We start from the raw sequence: 16,691 nt of genomic DNA on the forward strand, positions 1-16,691 counted from the left end.
TGGAGGAGTCTGGGGCAGGAGGCCGCAGCAAACACGGAGCGAGTCTTTGTGGAGTGACGGAGCCGGGCTGTGCCAAACTGCCTTGGGATGGGACACCCGGGCTCAGCAAGTGACATTCCCACAGCCCATTTCTCTGCTCGCTGCGGGGCCGCTTACAGGACACAGGGCCAGAGACATTTGGCCTTGGAAGCTCTGCAGAAATGGGCCCTCAGCTCTCAGCCTCAAAGCTCTCACAGCATTCTCTGCACCTGCAGTCTTCTCAAACCGCCTTCGTTTACCACCACTCTCATTATCATTCAAACACATTTTGCAAGCAGGAAGTAATTCTGGTTCTGTGAAAACAGAGCAAAACAGCCGGGAACCCTTTAGCAATCCTGGGGGATTTGGTCATGATTTCAAACGCAACTGCTCTGTTTGGGATTGCACAACAGAGCAAACACGCACAAACATTGCTCAGATGATCCCTGTCATGGGCTGTCACTGACACCAGACCCAAACACAGCTGCAGGGTTTAGGAGAGAGCTTTGCTCTGCACATCCATCTTCTCATTCCTCTCCCTCTCTCTGGGAACAGCTGCAGTAGGACTAAAACCCCAAACTGATCCCAAGAAGGAGCACTCCCTCATTAGGTCTTGAGGTACTCTTGGAAGATGAAACGCAGGGTGGAAAAACTGCTAAACAGTGTTCCTGTCTGAGGCTGGGATGAAGATAAATTAGGCCTCAGCCTCCACCAGCTGATGCACTGATGTTTTCAGATATGAAGACCAAGCCAGCGTGTCCTGCTCTGACAGACACCACTGCCCTCCTTGCATTCCTTTGGGCACTTCAGAAGGCTCAAGTCTGTCCCAGCCGTGCTCTGCAGGCTGACACTGCTGTGCCTTCAGTGGAACAGCCTGTGCAGGAAAGCTCTGCTGGCCCCACAAAGCTGCAGCCACAGCTCCCAGCAGAGGGGAAAGCCCTCGAGAGCTGCCCGACACACTGGGCGTGGTGACACTGACCTCTCCTCCAGTGGCCCTGTCGAGTCCTTTATAAACGGTTCCGAAAGCCCTGGAGACAGAACAGCAGAGAAGAAAGAAGCAGCGCTTTAGGCCCTGGGAGTGAAAGCCAGCCCAGACAGGAGATCTCTGCTGCCTGCAGCGTTTACAAAACACCTGGGTGCATCGACCCTTCAAACAGCAGCGCAGCAGCCACCAGCCCTGTGCCACACAAGGCGTGCGAGAGAAAACTGAGGCCCAACACGAAGGAAAAGGGCTGGAGCAAATCCCAAATGTCCACACTGAATTACTTTAGTCCAAAACCTAGGGTGGGAGTAGGTGTCTAAAGAACTGGAAAAGAATGTATTTCATCCTTTTCCATTTCCTGCCTATGAGCTGCAGGATCCACAAGGGCCCTGCCATCAGGCAGCTGATGCATTTTCCCCTCGAATGCAGCAGCTCTGTGTCTGTTACTGAATGTACAGGGTTTACTACCTGTGCTGAAAAGAGCACTTATTAGTTCATCTCTGGTTTCTGTTTCTAAACCATTATGTTAATAATCCTGACCAGTGGATATTTTTGGAAGCAAACTATTTGAAAGGAATCTTCTTGAGAACTGTTTTCTGACAGTCACCAGATGGTGAGCTGCTCTTTCAGGCAATCAAATTCCAGGGACAGAAGATCTTCCAGGTCCTGCTCCTTGCTGCAGGCAGGACACTGCCAGCCTCAGGGGCCTCTGACGGTGCCTTCTGACCACAGTTACCAATTGTGATCAGGACTGAGAGACAGCAGGATCGTGGCCCAGTGTCTGAAGCTGTTTGCAGCTTGCCTGGCTTCTCACTTGATCCTGCACCAGCAAATACCTGGCCCCTGCTTGTGCAGAAGTAACTGCCGTGCACTTACCCTTGGCCAACCTGCTCCAGTTCCAGGTATTTCTCGGCAGGCTCCCCCACGCTCACGGTGCTCCCTGAAAGAAACCACATGGAAGACGCTCCCTCCCAGATGGAGACCCCGCCTTGCAGCAGGGCCAAAATGCAGCCCCACTCCCTGGGGCCGGGAGCCCCTTGCTCTCAGCTGGGCAAGGACAATAAATGACTCTGTGACATTCAGCTGCACAGCAAGCCTGGGTGCAGCTGATGCTGAGACACACACGCAGCACCCTGCTCTGGCACACAGCAGCACAGCAGACGTACTCAGCTGCATCAGGCACCACTCCTCTCTGCCCTCTGGCTGCAGGGCTGTGCTGCTGTCAGAATGTTCAGCCCAGGATCCCGCAGCAGAGGGAGGTTCAGTGTCCTCTTCCCAAGCAGAGGGAGGTTCCCCATCCTCTTCCCAATATTCAGCAGGTTCCTGGTCTTCTTTCCAAGCCATGGGACGTTTTCCGTCCTCTTCCCATGCTGGGAGAATTGCAGCCTCCTCTTCCCAAATCCCAGGATGTCCTCTGTCCTCATCCCACGCTGGGAGATGTCCGTCGTCCTTGTCCCATGGCACTGGAGCCTCGTTGTCCTCGTCCCACACCGGGTCATGTCCACCATCCTCGCCCCACACCACAGGAGCTTCACTGTTGTATTCCCAAACCGTGGGATGTTTGCCCTCATCTCCCGGGACAGAGGGAGGTTCACTGTGGTCTCCCGGGACGGAGGGAAGTTCACCATCATCCCCCAGAACAGCGGGAAGTTCACTGCTGTCTTCCTCCTCTTGGGAAGCACAGGGAAACAGAGGAGGAGCTGATGCTGCTTTTGTGCCCTGTGGACAGATGGTAGCGTGAGGGACGGGAAGTTCTATCTCAGTTATCGCCTTATTTATCCTCAGCTACACATCCAGCTGCACTAAGCAGAAATGGGATTCAGAGCTGTTCAAACTAGGAAGGGGCTAAAGTCGACATTGCCACTTATTGCTGGGCATTCCATATTCCACCGTGGCTAAAGCCAGCAAGCAATCTTCTGCCTGCAAAACCAGACCTGCAGCTCTTCAAAAGCTCTTCAGCAGAGAAGGAGAAAAGTGCCAGGGATCCCTTTGCTGCTGCTGCTGCTGCTGCAAAGACACTGGCAGGAACTTTCCTTCAGCCTCCCAGGCTGGCGCTCGACTGCCACACGCCAAGCTCACAACTCTCTGCACAATTCCGACCACCAAAGGTTCCTTTCCCACTCACCGAAGGAGGAGCTGCTCGGGATCCACGCGTGAGGTGCCCTGCAACGGGACAGGCAACACGAACCAGATGCTGTTAGGAAAAACCTGCCCGTGGTGGGAACTCCCACGGAGCAAGGACACCCCGAGAGAGCATTTTGCTTCCACAACATCCCTCCAGGAGCCACAGTCCCTTCACACAGCAAGCAAGAGAACAGCACAGAATCCTGGGCTGTGTCAGCCCTTGGCTGCAGCAGCCAACGCAGGGAGTTCCAGGCTCTGCTGGCACAGACTCTGCGCTTGAGGGAACAGAACCCCCCCGGCCCCATTGCAAATGCTGTGCACGCCCCGCTGGCTGCAGACACCCCCTTTTTCAGCTGCAGCTGCTGGCAGGAGCTCTCCCAAACCAGCGGTGTCTTAATGGCAATTTGGTTACAAAGGCAGCTCAGTTCCAGTGGGAGAACAGAAAGCACACAGCAAGCCCGAAGGCACCGACGCTGCAGCCAGGGAAAACCTCGACTTACGTGCCAAGTGGGCTAAAAAATACCCCGAATAAGCCACAGAGTACAGAGTGCAAACTGCAGCAACCGCTTGCTGGATCATTTTGGCCGTGCTGCACACGTGGCAGACTGTACCCCTGGAAGCACAGAAGGACACCCGGCAGGGGCTGGGCTGGCTGCTGAGAATGCCTCGGGCAGGAGGATCCTCCGGCAACCAGCGGGCGCCCAGAGCCGCTCTGGACACTGAGGGCTCCGTGCCCACAGCAACGGGAACACGGCGAGGACGCGGCAGCGTTCCCGTGACATCACAGCAGCAGCTCCCGCAAGAACCGCCTGGAAGGTTCTCCTCTGTCACAAAGGAGCACAAAGGATCCTCCCGGGGCACAGCCTGTTGCTCAAAGGATCCAAGAGGAACCCAGAAAATGCAGCAGACCAGGACAGCCCATAGCCAAGCCTGAACAACGAAATCAAAGCCATGCACTGATGCTCCGAATTAGGGGCGGGAGTCGGGAGGCTGCAGGGCTTCCCAAGGAGCCGGAGGCAGCCAACACGCAGGGCTGGGCAAGTCGGGCCGGGAGCAGCGGAGAGCTTTGTTTCCCTTCCCAGCTGAATGGCGGCTCAGGCCGGGCCCGTTCCAGGGCTGTTCCTCAGCTGCGGCTTTCCCCTCACGCAGCCCGGGGGGCGCTGGGAGCGCGGGGCGAGGCTGGGCCGTGTGCAGAGCCCGCCCCTCGCTGCGATTGGGCGGTGCTGCCGTCAGTCGTGGTTCTGGCGCGCTGATTGGTCGGAGCGGGGAGCAGCCCGGGCCCGGAGCCGCCGGCAGGGCGGCCGTGGCGCAGCAGAGGCGCCATTGGCGGAGCGTCTGTGCGGGCCCGGGAGCGGCGGCGGCGGCCGGAGCCCGGTGAGGCGGCGGCGGAGCTCGGAGGCGGCCCCAGCGCAGGTGGGAGCCGCGCTCGGTTCTGGCGGGGCTCGGCGCTGGCTGCGGGCGGAGGGGGCGGCAGGGGGCTGGGGCGGGTTCGTTGTGCCGTGTGGGCGCCGTGTTCGCCCTGGCGTGAGGGCGCTGCGGGAGCGGCTGCCCGCGCTCTCCTTGCCGCTGCTGCCTCGGCAGGAGCCGGTGCCGGAGCAGCGCTGGCTCGTCCCGGCTGCTGTGGGTAGGACAGAGGTGGCTGCCCCGTCGGCGGGAGTGTGCGGGAAAGTTCCCGTGGCCAGAGGTTTGTGTCCCCAGAGGAGCCGGAGGAGTCCTGTAAAAGGAACTTTATTCCTGGACCAAGGGAGATGCCACGGGGCATTTCCCGTGGGGTCTGTCCAAGTGTTGGAGGACGCAGCCTCCTTTTTATGCCGATTTCCCGGCCGCATCTCCGTGTCCCTTTCCCCCGTGGCTGAGGTCCTTGGAAGGTACAGACTTCCCGATGCGCCTGCTGCATGTGTCCCTTAATGTGCACCCCGACTTTGTAGAACATCCGATATTCATGGCTCTGTTAAGGCTTTGTTCTTCTTCGGGAAGTTCAGGAATTTCACAAGAGCTTGGCTGAGCAGCAGTTCGTGTCAGTTAGTAACATTTTCTGAAATTTATGGTTTCTGTCTTAGTTCCTTATCTCCAAGTCCCTGTCCCTATCTCCAATGGGATTCACAGCATCTGTTTGTAAAGACACGTTCATTTTTTTCCTTTGAATCCCCCCCTTCTTATTTTTCAGTGCTTCTCTTTACAAACTTTAAAAATGCCTTAATCTGTTTTTCCTGGGCCTTCTTTGGTTTTGGGATTATTCTCAGTGACCTCATTCTGTGTCCTTTTGTAGCCGTTTCTGGGTCAGGAGGCCTGGCTGCCACCTGCATGCCCTTGATCCCCTGCTGAATGAGCTGCACTGAGCAAGGTGTGGTGCATGGTAAAAAGATGAGAGTTGCTGTAGCACCTGAGAGGAGAAACAGCATTCGTTTAACCCATGGTCTGCCAGGGAACCACGAAAACGTGTCCCATTCCCACCCTTTCCTCGTTTGGAGCAGTACATGAGCTGCTTTCTTCTTTCCTTTGTTCTCTGTTTCACCACTTTTCCTTGGCCATCTCTTTGCCAAGAGCAGTTTGAGTCCTTTAATTTTCCCCAACCTCCTGGTCCTTCTGCTGAAAGAGGATCTGATGCCATCCCAGGGTGAAATGTGGCGTTGCTCATGGGAGTGGATTGGTGGCTGAGAAGGTCAGGAGCTGGAGCTGTGTGCTTGGTTCTGATTTGGAGGACAGCTTGTAATCTAATGATGCATTGAAATGATCACTGGGTTCTCTGGCACCTGGTATGAATTCGTTTGCGTTCCCAGGGGCTGCTCCATGGTGTTGTAGGATTTGTTCTGGTGGCCGTTCATCTTTTCCCCATTTTTGGGCGCTCCCAGAAATGCCAGGGATGCATCAATTGACCTCTTTTCTCTGATTAAATCATCACATCCTTGGATTCCCAAGTGATTTCGCTGACCTTGTGGCAGCAAAAGCAGCCCAGTGGTCAAACGCACCCTGTATAACACAGACAGTGCCAGCAGATGTTGGAGTGGGGTGAGGGATGATTCCCCCCCGCTTTTGTGAGTGAAGTTCTCCCAACATTCTCCGTTTGCTGTTTTCCTTTGCAGCTTCAGGGATTTCTGTGGCAGAGTCAGAGATGCTCAGTGTGGGCTCTGCCTTTAGCGATGCAAATTCCGTCTGTGCAGGGAGGCAGAGCTTGGGGTGAGGGGCAGAGGGAATCAGCCCAATTCCTCTGGCAGGCAAGGAGAGCCTGGCACATTGTGCACACTTCCCCCAGCAGAGATAATTTGCATTTCTAAAGCTCCTCTGCTGGCTGCCTGGAAGGAAGCTTCTCTTCCAGGGCAGCCATCAGGTGACTCACAAGTGGGCCCCCCCAAAAGCGGCGCTTTCCCCCCCCTTTTTTTTTTTTTCATATTTTTAAACTGTTTATGAGGGAAAGGGTCAGTTTTAAAGCTCTTCCGGTTTTGCAAAATGCAACCTACAGGTGAATATTGAAAAACCCATTCCAAAATTCTGCCATCACTAACAGCCACGCACACACATACACAAAAAAGCCCCAAAGCAATAAAGATTTTTGCTACTTCTTGTCCTAAGACTAAAAATTGACTCTCAAACCTTTGGCCCAAATCCAACTGACAATATCAAAGTAGGATTATTAAGAAAAAGCCTTCTAATGATGTAATCTTGTCACCAAAACTGTGGGAAGAACAAAAACTCTCCAACAACCTTTTAAGTGTATGAGGATCAAGGCTGAAGAAAATGAATGCAGAAGCTAAGTTTTTAGTAATATAACATTGAACATTTATTAGTAGAACAAGGGCAAATCACAGCCTGGGGCGCTTGGCAATGTTGCCAGAGGCGCCCTCCATTCATTTTACTGTGGGCTTAAGTACTCTCCTGAACTGTTACATATTCATTAACCCAGAAAGGAATTTACACTTCCCTCCCCTTTCCCCCTGTCCCGTTTCTGCCCCTTCCCCCAGCAGGACACCGCCTCAGTCCTCTGGATCGCTTCAGAACTGCAGACAGGCCCCCTCTCTCCGGTGCCTCCGCAGTCTCCAGCCTCATTTGCAGCTGCCAGTTCCCTTGGGCGGTGTGAGCTCTGATGAGGTAACAATCTTCCTGGGATGCATGCGGTTTATCTTCTTTGTTTCTCTAAGATGTCTTGGTTCCTGGCTCTGTAGTTTCTCAGCTCAAAAGACATGTATTACCATGTGTTTATTAATACATTTCTTAACATACTACAACTATTTCAAAGTTACAATTTACCTTAATCTTGTTTCTACTTAAATACATTTTACCTTAACACTATTTCTACACAATCCATCATCACTTGTAAGTGTTAAAATCATATCTGTGAAAGACAACATTTATCATTCACTCATTTATCACACCAGGGTAAGGAATTCACTCATTTATCACACCACGGTAAGGAATTCCAAACATGAATTCCGGGGGAGATAATTGAATATCTGGCCTGGGTCTGGCTCTTCTTCTTGCCAAAGCCAATGGCAGCAGCCGTACCCGTGGCATCTTGGTTTCTCTCAGCAGCTTCAGAAGGTGTTTCTTTATTTCCCCATTCATTCTTTCCACCTGACCCGAACTCTGGGGGTGCCAGGGCGTTTGGAGGTCCCACTGTGTTCCTAAAGCAGCCAGAATGGCCTGAAGGATCTTTCCTGTAAAATGAGTCCCCCTGTCTGTGTCTATTGCTTCCACAATCCCATCTCTTGGAATTGTTTGTTCCAAACATGCCTTAAGAACTGATGCAGGGATTGCTGAAGCAGTTGGAAATGCTTCTGCCCCGCTGTGAGCTGCCATGCTGTTAGCAGAAGATATTGAAGCCTTCCTGCTCAGGGCATTTCAGTGCCAGGCTCTTCCAGGTACCCCCAGCTCGGCCCTTTGAGCTGAGCATGCGGGTGCTGAGCTGCGCTTTGTCTCCTTCCCTTTCCTTAAGAGCAGCGTGTCTTGTCACTCTTTTCCCTTCTGCTGCCCTTGCAGCCCCATCCCTAAACACCTTTTCTCCCTCAGGCCAGGGAATGTCTGGTCAATCTCTCCTAGGCCGGCTCTGGAGCTCTGTCACTTGACTGCAGCCATGGGTTTCTTGCCAGCCCCGTGTCCAGGGCCGTTCAAACAGGAGGCTGGGTTCAACCCTTGCCCTGTCCTCAACTCTGAATCCTCCTGTTCCATCCAACAAGTTTCATTCTGTAAGAACCCAGCGCTGCTCATCCATTTAGAGGCTCCTTTGGTTAACAAAGCTTTACCTTGATGCCAGGCTTGAACAATCCGAGATTCTGCTGCTGTCAGTTTTCAGGCCTCAGTTCCCATTAAAGCCAGGGCTGCACAATTCTGCAATAAGACAATGAGGCCACTCTCTGGCCACTGGGTGAAACATTTGAGCCCAGGAATTCCTTTGGCATGGCCCTGATTAACATCCACATGCAATTCAAATGGTTTTTCCCTGTCTGGGAGGGCCAGGGCAGGAGGCTCAGTTAATCTGCTTTTGAAGCCTTGAAAATTGTGCTTTCCTTCTGGTGTCCATGATGGGGTTTCTTGCCTGGCAGGAGAGGAGTGTTGTAGGGAGAGATGCCTGGCTCCAGAAGCGCTGCCTTTAGCAGGGACTCAGTAAGAGGCTGTAACCCCTTCCTTGCCTCCCTTGGAACAGGGTATTGCTTTTAGACACCACTTGTCCTGGATGCTCCAGAGGAATTTGGAGAGGCTCCATATCTGATTTTCCCTATTTCCGTGGGGCTGCCCACACTTCTGGGTTCCCTTCAGCAGAGGCCTTCGCAGACATTTGACACCAAGGTCCAGCAGCATTAGCCTCTGTATCTCCTTTGACAATATGAATTTGCATTCCCACTTCATCCACCAAATGCCTTCCCAGTAAATTATAATCACAATTAGGAACAAACAGAAATTGATGCGTTTCAAACCCATCCCCCACATCTACTGATAGTGGTTGAATAAAACACACCTGGCAATCTTTCCCCCTTATTCCATGGATAATGAAAGAACTTCTTGACAATTTCCCCCCTTAGGTGTCAGATTCGGAGTGGATCGAGAGGCCCCTGTGTCCATCAGGAGCAGCCTCGTCTCGATCCAGACACGCCCTGAATGTTCTCAAGGGCTCTGGTGCGGTGGGTCCCTGGTCTGCTGGGAGCTCTGCCAGCCGTGACAATCCATGTCCATGTGGGGTGGACTTGCTGGTGCTGAGAGTGCTGCTGTCTGTGCTTGCAGTGTCCTTCTGGCCTGCAGATGGACCCCTGATTCCTTGCCAGGGGCTGTTTGGGTGGGCTCTGCCGTGCCGAGGAGGGCAATGCCTGTGCCAGGTGCTTGTGGCCGCCGCCGTCCCCTGGGTGCTGGGGCCCCCTTGGGCCCTGCGGTTCATCCCTGGGGGGCTGTAGAAACTCTGCCATGGCCTTTGCCTTCACCTTGGCCTTTTGCTCATCCCTTCTTGCATTGCCCTGCTGAGCCTTTCTGGCCAAGTGCTGCAGGGGCTTCTTGTGCCTCTCCTGCAGCCCCCTCAGTGCCTGTGGGTGCTCATCCTCTGACAGCTGCTGAGCTTTCTGCAAAATCATTTGTTTCTCCAGTGACCCAAACAAGATCGATGAAAGAAAATCCTGATCCTTCCACATTCCGCAGCCTCCTGGGGGCCGGGGGCCACTGCCGGCCCTGCCTGGGGGGTGCTGGGGTCAGGCAGTGCCCGGCGCTGAGCCCCGGCTGCCCCACAGCCCCGGCCCGGCCCCACAGCTCCCCACAGGCCCCCAGCCCGTGCTGCCCTGTCCTGCTGCTCCCCACCACAGAGAAAACCCCTGAAATCCTGAATTTCTTTGTTTCCCTGTCCTGGAGACCAGGGATACAAAAGATCTGGATCAGCTTGCAAATGTTGAGGATAAGATGGTGCTGAAAAGCATCCCAGTCCTCACTTTTTTCTCTTCCTCCTCTTTCCCATCTTCCTTTTCCTTTCTTACCACATAGATTCCTCCTGCTGCTGTTTGCCTTAACCATATTCCTGCACACTCCCTTCAACCAATCCCTTCCCAGCACACCAACACCATCCGTCCCCTGTTGCCGAGACCCCTTCTCAACTTCCCTTTTTACCCGTGCTGGGTGTCCATGTCCTTAATTAGCTCTGGGAGAATGTGCAAACTACCTCAACATTGTCCCCTTTTGTATAGGAAACGATGTCCATGGTTCTGTTCAGGCTTTGTTGTTGTTCTGGAAGTTGAGGAATTGAGCAGGAGCTTGGCTGAGCAGCAGTGTGTGTCAGTCAGTGCCATTTTGTGGAGCTGCTGGTTTGTGCTGTCACTTGCTTGTGTGCAAGTGCGTGTGGCTGTGTCCGAGCAGATTCAGAGCATGTGTTTGTAAGGAGGCGTTGGTGTTGTTGGTTCGCTGGGGGTGCCCGGTTTTCGGGACATCCCCCCTGGAGCAGGGTGTCCCCCCTTGGTGCAGGCGCGGCCCTCAGGCAGCGCTCAGCCAATCAGAAGGCGCGGCGCTGGTGACTCAGCAGTTGCCAGGCAGAGCCGCAGCGCCCGGCGCTCCCCAGCTGGAGCCCACGTGTGGCCCGGCCTTGGCGCCCCCCGCCAGGGGAATTTGGGGAGGTGGGAGGGGGGGAGCGCCAAGGCCGGGCCGGGCCGTGCTGTGCTGGCAGAAGTGGCTGCGGCGGGGGCCGAGTGCGGGCAGGAGCGGCCGAGAGCCCAGCGCTGCCCCAGCCCGAGCTGCCGCAGCTGCATCGCTGCTCGTGCTGTGCGATCCGAGAGCTCTGGGGGGCAGAGCGAGCCAGGGCTGGGTGCTGGGCCTGGGGGGAGGAGGAGAAAGGCTGGAGGAGCAGGGCTGGAGACCAGAATGGTGAAACGATGCCCGTGGGAGCAGCAGGTGGGATTCTGCAGGAGAAGGAGTAGTGTGAGGAAGAGGCATATGAGGAAGAGTAGGGATACAGGACGAGGAGGAGGATCAGGAAGAGGAGGCACCGCAAGGTTCCATCACTCGCTGTATCTGCAGCCTCCCCCCAGTCCCAGGAGCGTTGCCCCCCCCATCCAGCAGGTGATCAGGGAGGGGGATCCACGATTTTCCCGTGGGTGAATCTTGGTGTTTCTGAGGTTTCTTGGGCTCCATGTTGGTGCTTTGGTATTTTATGGGGGCTGAATGTTTATATTTTGGAGGGCGTTTTGTCTGAATCTTGATGTTTTGGGAGTTCTTGGTCTGTGTCTTGATGTCTGGGGGACTTTTGAGCTGAGTCTCTGTGTTTCTGAGATTTTTACAGACACAAGATGCCCGGTGATGGACCTGGGCAGGAGGAACCCCCAGCCCATCGTGGTCACCCCTTGTTTTTTCCCCCAAACCAGGATTTGCCAGTCCCAAGGTGTGGCCGGATGGAGGAAGAGGAAAACCCTCCGAGATGCCGCACGAGGAGGGGCTGCAAACGCAGCCCAGAGAGATCCAAGGAGGAAAGAGCACCCCTGTGCCGGGAAGGCAGCCGGAGATCCAGGGGGAGCTCGGAGCTGGGGGAGAAGCCTCAGGGTGGGGAGAAGCCCCACAAGTGCTTGGAATGTGGGATGGGCTTCAGCTGGAGTTCCAGCCTGATCCGGCACCGGAGGATCCACACTGGGGAGAGGCCCTATGAGTGTGGGGAATGTGGGAAGGGCTTCATCAGGAGCTCCGAGCTGATCCAGCACCAGGTGGTCCACACCGGGGAACGGCCCTATGAGTGTTTGCATTGTGGGAAGAGCTTCGGGTGGAGCTCCACCCTGAGGGCACACCAGCGCACCCACACTGGGGAGAGGCCCTACGAGTGTTCTGAGTGTGGGAAGAGGTTTCAGACCAGCTCTGATCTCCTCAGACATCAGCGCATTCACACTGGGGAGAGGCCCTTCCACTGTCCCGACTGTGGGAAGGGCTTCAATCAAAACTCCACCCTCATCACCCACCGGCGCATCCACACTGGGGAGAGGCCCTACGAGTGTCCCCAGTGTGGGAAGAGCTTCTCACACAGCTCTCACTTGACCCAACACCAACGGAGGCACCGCTAAGGGAAGCCCTGCGAATGCCCCGAGTGCGGGAAGAGCTTCGTGTGCTGCTCCAGCTCCATCCCCCGTGGGAGGATCGGCGTTGGATGATCCCCAGTGACCCCCGTGGGGCAGAGCCCTGGTGACCCCTGTTCCGGGTGATCCGCGCTGGGTGGGGGGAAGGTGTTGGAGAGATTTCTTTGCCTTCTCCTTGTGCTGCTGTGATGTGGTTGGTAATAAATTCCCTCCCTGTGCCCAGGCTGGGTGTGTTGTGCCCGTGCTGGTGCTTGGGGCGGGATCTCTCCTGGTCCTTCTCTCAGCTCCTGGACCTTTCCTTGTATTTCCTGTCCCTGTGCAGTAGCAGAGGGCAGGGACAGAGTGGTTTTGGTGTCTCCAGGCATCCAGGCAGGGCCAGCCCAGCCCCGGGGGTTGTGGGGGGTTGTGTGGGTCCCCTATTTTCGGGACATCTCCGCTGGAGGAGGGTGTCCCCCCTTGCTGCAGCCCCAGCCCTCAGGCAGCGCTCAGCCAAGCAGAGAATGCCCTCAGCTGGGGCCTTGTTTTTGGGCAAAGCTGAGCCCCTGGACATGTCCCTCCCCATTTTGGAGTGCAGCTGAGCTCCTGGATACCTGGGTCCCCAGTTTTGGGGCTCTATTGGGCTTGCACAGCCTGGTTTTGGCAGCAGGGTTGGTTGAGAGGTGGCTTCTGAGAGAAGGATCTGGAAGCTTTCTCCATGTCTGGCAGAGCCAATTCCTGGCAGCTCCAAAGATGGAGGTGCCGGATGCAGAGATGCCCCCACAGCCCCTGGGAAGGAGGCAGGAGGGGGAGGGTGTTTTAAGGGTCTTCTTTTCCTTCTCATTCTCCTGCTGTTATTATTTTGGTGTCATCAATTTAACTGATATAGGGAGAAGGGTGGAAAAGAGGAAGTCAGAGCACGGGCAGGAGGGTCCCATGGCGGCCGTGGGGCACAGGGGGTGCGGAGCGGGGATCCGGGGTGGCTCCCGGAGCTCTGGGCGTGCTGGGGGCTGCAGGGGGGCACCCCCTGAGCTGTGTCCCGCACACACAGGGGTGTTCCAGGGGATGATGAAGTCCGAGTGTCACTTCATTAAGGGCACCGAGCGGGTGAGGTTGGTGCAGAGGAGCATCTGACAGCGGGAGCAGCAACTGCACTCGCCAGCGATGTGGGGCTGTTTGTGGGGGACAGCCCGTGTGGGGAGAAACAGGCGCAGTGCTGGAACAGCCATCCAGCCAGACTGGGGTACAAACGGGCTCTGGCGGACAGGCTCTGCCGGCACCACCGCGACATCGTTGCCCCGTTGCTCGCGGCCCGCAGAGGTGCAGAACGTCGGGCAGAGCGAGTCCCCTCGGGCCCTGCCCTGGGGATGAGCCTGGAGCCCCTCAGCCCCCCTGGTGCCCATCCCCGGGGCCTCTTGTCCTTCCAGGTTCCCCTGAGGTGTCCCAGTCCATCCCAGTCTCTCCCAGTCTCTCCCAGTCCATCCCAGTCTCTCCCAGTGCCCCCGCGCGTGTCCATCCCCGCCCTGCGTGGCGCTGACGCCCCTCAGCCAATCAGAGCGCGTCTCTCTGATGACTCATCAGTTGCCAGGCAGACCCGCAGCGCCGAGTGCCCCGTGCTGGACTCGGCCTCCCAGTGCCGCGCGCTCCATTCCCAGTCGCTCCCAGTGCCCTCCCAGTGCCTCCCCAGTGCTCTCAGTCCACTCCCCTCTCACGAGGGCAGCTCACTTCTCTCAGAACATCCCAGCCCAAAGCTATCTGTGCTTCTATGCCGATCTCTTGTCCTGTTTTTCGGTGTTGAGCATTCCATCAAGAGCCACCCTTCTTTTTAACCTTGGCAAATGGGCTGGGAGAGGGTTTGGGGGATCCTCGGAAGGCAGGGAGCAACTGGGATGGGGTTTGTGGAGTCCTGGAGGGGATGAGAGTGGGTTTGGCATGCGCTGGAAGGTTTTTTTCTGGACAGATTGTAGACGAAAAAAAGGGGTTTAGGGGGTCCTGATGGCCCTCTGGGGGGTTTTTGAGAGGTCCTGACCCCTGTGGACCCCCGACAGATGCCAGCGGACACTGCCCGAAGCAAGATTCTGACAGGGATCGGGGACTTCGTGTTGGGCTTCATCTTCCTGGCGCTGGGGCTCGGCTTTCACTTGCTCGAGGAGGTGACGGGGGGTCCCGGGGATTGCATCCCCCCTCCCCCAGAGCGTGTGTGCCCCCCCAGGCCCCCCAGCCCGGTGTCACCCCCTTTGCTCTGCCCACAGAGCTCCTGAGCCGCCGGCGGTCGCAGCCCCTCCCCGTGGCCTCGGGCCTGGCCGGGACCCCCCGCTCCATCCCCACGCTGATTTTGGGGGGTCGTGTGTCCCCCCCAGCCCCGCTGTCACTCTGCCCCCACCTGGCTGCTCCCAGTGTTCCCAGTAAAGCTTCCCAGTTCGGGCTGATCCCGTTTATTGGGGGGCACTGGGGATGGACTCTGGGGAACCCCGCGGAGGGGCCGAGATTGGAGGGGGCAAAACCGGCACTGGGATGGATCGAGAATGGGGACCCCCGTGTGTCCCCCCCGTGTCACCCCACTCTGGGTGCTGGGAGCCCCCAGCTGTGGGCGAGGAGCTCTCGGGTGAGTGGGAAGGGGCGCGGGGATGATGGGAAAGGTGTCTGAGAGGGGGATAAGGGCCGGGGGGACAGTGGGACAGTGTCTTCCCATGAGAGTCCCTTCGTTTCCCCATCACTTGATCTCTTGAGCTGTTCCCTGGGGCTCTCGGGGGGGCAGAACCTCGTGGGGGGGTCCCCAAACCCCTGTCCCTCCCTGGGGGTCTCATGGGGGGTTCCTCCCCACCCAGCAGCTGGTGCTGATGCAGCCGTGGGGCAGAGAGGGGTGGGAAAGGGGTGTCCAGAGGGGTCCCTTGAGCTCCCAACCTACTGTGGGGTGCTGGGGGCTGCTGGAGGGGGGCACCCCCTGACCTGTCTCCCACACAGGTGTGTTCCATTCCTGGGGAAAAGCCCACTGGCACTTCCTTGATGACAACAACTGGGTGAAGTTCATGGACAGGAACATCTACAACTGGGAGCAGTTTGGGCACAGGGGATACCCCAAAATTTGGAGGTGGGATGGAGTTGTTTTGAGGTGGAATTGAGCCGTTTGCAGTGGGATGGAGTCGCTTTGAGGCGCCTTCGATCCCTCTCGGCTTTTGGGGTGCAGAGCTGTGAGGGACTGAAATGTTCCGGGTTAGTGGCTCAAACCATTGGCCACCGGCAGCAGCAGCGGGGCCTTTGCTGGCCGTGGGCACAGGGAGCGCCCGGGGGCACAGGGGGGGAACACCCAGCCCGGAGGGGCCGAGCCGGGCCTGGAGCCAGGGAAGGGCAGAGGCCGATGGGAAGCAGATCTGGCCAGGTGGGACAGGGCTTTGGAGCAGGGCAGCACCCTCCCTTACACAACTGGCCCAGCTCTGGGAACCCGCCCGGGCCAGGCCCGGGACATGCACACAGAGGCCTGGAGGTTGCCATCCCTTCGCATGGGCCATGCCTGGCTCAGCTGCGCTGCCGGGAGGGGCAGGGCCATGTCTTAGAAGGGGCCATAAACCATCAGAGCCCCCAAAGTGCCCCGGGATCCACAGTGTGACATCGGACACTGCAAAACTCCCCCGGGGGAGGTACCTGGGTGTTCACCCAAACCTGAACCTGTATTGACCCACCGAACTTGGAGTTTCCGGGGCTTCCCCAGCCCCCACGGGATCCAGCCTGGGACCATCACTTACACCAAGGACAGCGACATTGGAACAACCAAAACCAAAAGTTTTGTTGCTGATCCAGGGCTGCTGACTGTGTATCCTTCTACTCTCCTACTTTCTTTGCCCTTACACGTTTCCTAAGTGTTACTTTTATGCTTTTAATATTACTGGAGGTGGTAACCAAAAGGGCTCCAAACCCCCTTCACACAGCAACCAAACTGCTCTGAAATAAACCCTACAGAGATATATTTATAAACACAGATCTTTCACTGTTGTTTCACTCTAATCTGCCCCAGGGGAGCCATGAACCAGACCCTGGGTTACCCTCGCCTTCAGGGGCAGGGTGGAACAGGAGCCGGACACGGGGGAAGCTTCTGGAAGCTGCTGATGGAAGCCACCCCTGGAGGCCCCCCATTTCCAAAGCCTGGCCATGCAAACCCAGGACACTGGATCCAAACATGGATCACTCAGACAGGAGGCACCAGGGCTCTGCCTGTCGTGGTTTGACGTAGCTGAGCATCAAGCACACGAAATCTGTTATTTTTCATAAGGGGAAAATAAGAAAATATTGAGGAAAACTAGAGGCCTGCGAGGCAGAACAGGTTCAAACTTAAACAGTTGCTGTACAAAGAAAAAGTTTATTACCAACAGAATTAAAAGTAAAAAGAAATAACAAGAAATTCAAGCAAACCTCCCCTCTCTTCCAGCACTTCCCTCCTTTTACCCAACTCGCACAAAGGAAGCAGAACATGGGATTTTAGTCAGTGTTGCAGTTCTTGAAGAGTCTCTTTGTTATGCTTAAGGAAAAAAGGGTTTTCTTCTGCATCACGTGGTTCCCAAAGTGCCACCAACAGCAGA

The 16,691-nt window shown here is 56.3% G+C and overlaps 2 pseudogenes; one reads left to right on the plus strand and one right to left on the minus strand.

Annotated features, from left to right (window-relative positions):
- The window catches only part of LOC138101859 (uncharacterized), a 678,931-nt pseudogene that overhangs the window by 585,353 nt on the left and 76,887 nt on the right, over positions 1-16,691 (minus strand).
- LOC138101861 (zinc finger protein 850-like) overlaps positions 7,114-16,691 on the plus strand; it is a 192,789-nt pseudogene continuing 183,211 nt past the window's right edge.

The sequence above is a fragment of the Aphelocoma coerulescens genome, unplaced genomic scaffold (assembly GCF_041296385.1).
Source record: "Aphelocoma coerulescens isolate FSJ_1873_10779 unplaced genomic scaffold, UR_Acoe_1.0 HiC_scaffold_56, whole genome shotgun sequence".
In the NCBI taxonomy this organism is placed as follows: domain Eukaryota; kingdom Metazoa; phylum Chordata; class Aves; order Passeriformes; family Corvidae; genus Aphelocoma; species Aphelocoma coerulescens.